Source organism: Limulus polyphemus, unplaced genomic scaffold (assembly GCF_000517525.1).
Source record: "Limulus polyphemus unplaced genomic scaffold, Limulus_polyphemus-2.1.2 Scaffold14, whole genome shotgun sequence".
Lineage (NCBI taxonomy): Eukaryota > Metazoa > Arthropoda > Merostomata > Xiphosura > Limulidae > Limulus > Limulus polyphemus.
Genome location: NW_013665624.1, coordinates 1192276 through 1197421, shown reverse-complemented (window position 1 = coordinate 1197421; position 5146 = coordinate 1192276). Strand labels below are relative to the sequence as shown.

Genomic DNA, 5146 nt, shown 5'->3' with positions numbered 1-5146 from the left:
GCAGTTCAATGTTCGAACGTCATACAAAAAAAAAGATGATAGCTTATGTCGTAAATACTATTACCTCTAATCAGCAGGTGGCGTTGGGCTTTGTTGTTGGTTACAGCGTGGCTGGTAAACAATCAGAAGCGAGATAGCGATAGGTGGGTGTAGGGAACACCTAAAATTGATTCATATCGTTGTATGATGTGATGATTTGTAATACAATTTGGCAACACCAAAAAATCATAAATTGGTAAGCCTATGAAGATTTTTTATTAAATATCTTAAGTTATTCTAAATTTTATCCTTTTATTTTTTGCAAAATGTCTAACATTAAATTGCATTTGTTTATTTTTTAGCGTTAAACCAAGCCTCACTGTGCTATAGCTGATACAGTGAAAGTGACACTCAAGTGTCATAGTCTACAGAATTAGAATGTCTACGGGCGTTGAGAACAAGAGAAATTACAAAGAATATTATATATTTTGTTCTCAATGACTGTAGTTGAAACTTTTTATAAATATTGTAACTTATTTTGAGTTATTCTGAGAATATAATGGTTAATGTAGATCAATTAGCTAAGTTTGTGTATTTATATGCACATTACCAGACTGTTGAAACTAGGCTGGGCTTGTGTTTGGTTGCCCTGTTGCTATTCTATCGAGCAATTATTAGCAGTCTTCATTTTCACCTCTTTTGTAGTAAAAGCGCAGAACCCTCTTATTTATATTGAGAATTTGGTATAAAAAATCATATATAATAATAATAATAACAATTAATAAAGTCGAAAGTAATATATATATATACAGATAACCTATAGTTGGTGGTTCAGAATTAGCGATGGCCCCACCTTACTTGCTTTTGCTGGTGCTAAAAACTTCTCTAGCATGTAAATGGTGTAATCATAACCAAAGCCATCTGTAAATGCCATGAAGTTAGGACTATTTTTTTAGTGTAACTAATGAAGGAAGAGTAATTGTTAAAAAGACAGAAAAGTGATCTTAATAGTAACACTTGTGTATGTAATTCAAACAAAAAGTTAAAGCATTAAGTGAACAAATAATTACAGGTGCTTGCTTTGCAAGTTGCAGTTAAATTCTAAATCAATAAGACCAAAAGAACAACAGCTGATTAATTCTAATACACTTAACATCAAGCTTTGTCACATAAGTTATAACTGTTAACTTTTAACATCCAATTTGCTAGTCAATGAAACCAAATAAGGACAATGAGCCACAGTTAGGTGTCACAATTTCTAGTATTCAAATTATAATAAAAAAAAGGACTTGATCTGTAAACCAAAAAACAAAATACACTTTACTACAAGAAACTCAATTTTCAATAATGTTCACAAAGATGCAGTGTTTAAGGGGGTTAGCTAGACTGTACAAAATATTCATGTTTAGGCAGGTTCTGCACTTAGTCACCTTACAGCAGCAAGTGTGTTAAGTAGTATTAAACAAAAGTTCTGTATTGCCTCAGCCAATACTAACCATAACAATAAAAGGTTTATGATATTTCAACAAGCAGCTAAATATTTATATTGTGAATGTGTAGTGTAACCATAATTTTTTCCTAATACAGCTGGGCTATTAATTGAAATAATTGAGATTAAATTGATTGATGTCACAAAAATGATCAACCAATTGAAATTACTGTTTTTGATTTTATTGTTTTTCATTATTCTGGTTATCCAAGCAGTCAAGATATTTCCATTATGATTTCTCATTATTTTCAATTAATTCAGAATGGTTCAGCTTAATCAGTTAGTGTCATGACTTACGAAAATCAACTAATTTAAATTGGTGTTTCCAATGATTACAGATTTTGATATTCAAAGCATTGAAGTCTTGTGAGATTAATCAAATAGTTGAATGTAATCGATTAATGAACAAAACTGTTAATTGATTATTAAATTCCACTTATCATCCATCTTTATTTCTTAGAATATGAAAAAAAAGTAGAGAATACATATTACAAAAAATAGTTGAATGCAATTTATTAAATATTTAAAGTTTTTGTTGAAAATTTTCTTTCTGACCTAAGTCTGAAGGAATTGAGAATCAGCACAGACATATCATGACCTGTGTTTTTATTACTTGAATGGCAATAAGTGTGATGACATTAGAATTCACTTGCTGCATTTTTCCTACCTTTAAAATTTAACTTATTTTGCTGAAAACTAAGTATTACATGTATATGCAGTAGGTTAAGTTAGCACTTTGTAATTAAGCTATATTTCTTTCATAGGATTTTAATACTTATATTATTAGATAAAAGTTGTTAGTCATCATACTGTTTTGATCTATAAGCCTATATGGCAAAGCTCGATATAAATCTTAATTGCCAATAGAGGCATTCCATTTGAATACTTTAAAAGTGTATTGATAGCCTAATTTGTGTCATAACTAATCTTTGTAATGTTATTTCTCAAATATATTTTAAGTTGTTTATGAAGAAAAAATAAACAATACATTTTATATTTTACTTTATTTAAAGGGCAAAAGATAAAATGTGGATAATTTTACTAATACTTATGTAGGTTATTGTTTTGCTTGAAAACATCCTAATTTGATGCTGGAATAACCCAATATGAATCCTTGGAATTGCAACTGAGTTGAGACCAATCATTCTTGGATTAGATATCTTAAATGTTAAAACTAAAAAAGTTTTATAAGTATTGTTACCAAGTAGAAGAAAACTTGGGTGATTTGTTTGAAATACCAAAACTGGTATAAAGTTTGGACAAGTTATTGTGATTGGTTGATTTGAGATTTAGCACAATAAGGTTTCCTTTGTAGACTTGGATGTCTCAGAAAATATCTAGAAACTCTAGAAACATTGAAGTCAGCTTTTACTTAAAGAAAAATAATTTAAATGCTGTTGATTTCTTTAACAGTTTACCAGATAATGTTAATAGATGCTAATGTTGTTAATGTTTATAGATGCTAAAGATTTTCTTTTCAATTAAAATTAGAGGTTTGAATGTTCGGGAAATTGATTGAGAATTTTTACCTAATAAACGGCCTTCTATCACCTGTTAGTTCTTATCTTCTGATCATGCTGTAGCATAAATGTTGAATATTAAAGATCTTGATAGAGCTATTTTTTATTTATGGATAAAATGTAAAAATGTTTACCTAGTACCTAGTATCATTAGGTGGTATAAGTCTTGAGAGGAAGTGTACAACAGACAACAGTTTGAAAGGAAGTGTAAAACAGTTTGAAACTGTTGCATGTTTCAAGAACAGTAATGATATTACATCATTAAACAGCAGTGTAATATAGATCGTTATTGATCTTGAAATCTGTGACAGTTTCAAACTGTTTTACACTTTCTTTCAAAACATATACCTGATAATGCTAGGTGAACATAGTGAAATGTTATACTTTTTTAACAGATTTACCTGTTTAACTGTAAAAACCATAAAGATATTTTTTAGATTGACAACTTCATCCTAAAATTTACACAAATTATTCAAACTTATTAATATCCACTCAAAGAGCAGTTTTACTTTTATAATACAAAATACCCTTAGGGTAAAAAATGCAACTTTTTCTGTGGTTAATTGTAGAATGATAAAGGTATTGTAGTGTAGAGAAAATAATGTGAACAGGTATTAAGAAAAAGTTGAATTACAATTTGTTTTTATGTTGACCTGTAGAACATTGTCAGTGCTCTTTTTTTGAATCACATATTTTGCTGTGAAGAAGTAGGGCTAGTTTTGAGGAACTTTTAAATATAATTTTACTGGATTTGTGTAATGTAAAGTAAAAACAGTATGATACAAAACCTTTAGTTATATATGTGAGGAAGATCTACTCAGCTGATAACACCTGTTTGAATAACTATAAGAACACTAGTATATACACACACACTCGCATTTGTTTTGGAATGGATCAATTGTAAAGTCAATTATAATGACTTGGTTATTCAATTCTGATATTATACAAAATTGACTGTGATATTATTTTTATACATGCAAGAGTTGTTATTGAAAACAGCATATGATAATTAAGTTGCAGCATGATATTATATCAGATTAAAATTTTAAATAATGTTTTTTGTATCTTGTGATTAAAGAGTGTTTTGTTTTGTTTTTTGCAGTGAACTTGTAAAATTGAAACAGCTGTTTGGAGAATGATTTCAAAAAATCTGAGCAGCAAAAAAATAAACATTTATCAGTGTATTAGAACCTTTACAGAAAACTTGAGTTGATGAAAATATTAATTTGGGACTACAAAAACAAAAGCTTTTTAAAATGCCAAGGAAAAAGGTCTTGAAATGCATTGTAGATATCAAAGTTCAAGCAGTAAGTCAATATTTTATGAAATTTATAGTATTTATCTCTTCTTTATTAAAAAGGTACACTTTTTATATAACTTGTTTGTCGTACCATGTGCATAAGATTAACTTGAAAGTACATAATTAAAAAAAATCTGTAAATGTACTACAGTTTTACACTTCCATCTAGTAATGAACTGTGCACTGTTTGTTGTGCATTCAAATAGAAATTCATTATAGCAGCTTTAGTTTTCTTGTAGCCTATTTTAACTTTTCAGTTTACTGCCTGAATTTTTTTTCTAAATAAGCTTTATGTCTTTTTTATGGATATCAAAGAGTTTTTATGACTGCTATTACATGTACATTAGAGGTTATTGGAGAGATAAACAAAATATAAGTACACATCCTGTGGAGGTATTATATCAACACATTTATAACTAAGTTAAAGGTAATTTTTTCAATAGGAAAAGTTTTAGAAATTTATTACATTTAAAACTGTCTGTAATACTAGATATATATATGTTTTTTTTCAATGATTCACTGAAATTTTACTTGGAAGTACATAAAAAAGTTGGAATGATGTAAGTTAAGCACAATTAAATTTGATTATAAACTTGTAGAAAATTGACTTTCTTTACCTCATGTGCAATAAGTAATGAGCATATTTTTTAATCTAAAAAATTGTAATTAAATTATTTTCAAGAAACATATTGTGATGATAATAATACTGTCATACATTTATTTAATTGTATCTGTGCAGAAAGTCTAATGATGGTGGTTGACATAAATATATAATTTTACTAAAACTGCTTTATTGTTTTTGATTGTATAAGTATAATTTTATGATATACTTCTAAGTTGCATTTTGTTTAGAAATCT

General features: G+C 28.0%; 1 long non-coding RNA gene across 1 annotated transcript; it reads left to right on the top strand.

The window, feature by feature from the left end:
* The first annotated feature begins 128 nt into the window (after positions 1-128).
* Positions 129-4145, top strand: LOC111085301. The gene is made up of 2 exons (XR_002610140.1): positions 129-235; positions 4091-4145. It is a non-coding gene; the product is annotated as an uncharacterized LOC111085301 (long non-coding RNA).
* Positions 4146-5146: the final 1001 nt, after the last annotated feature.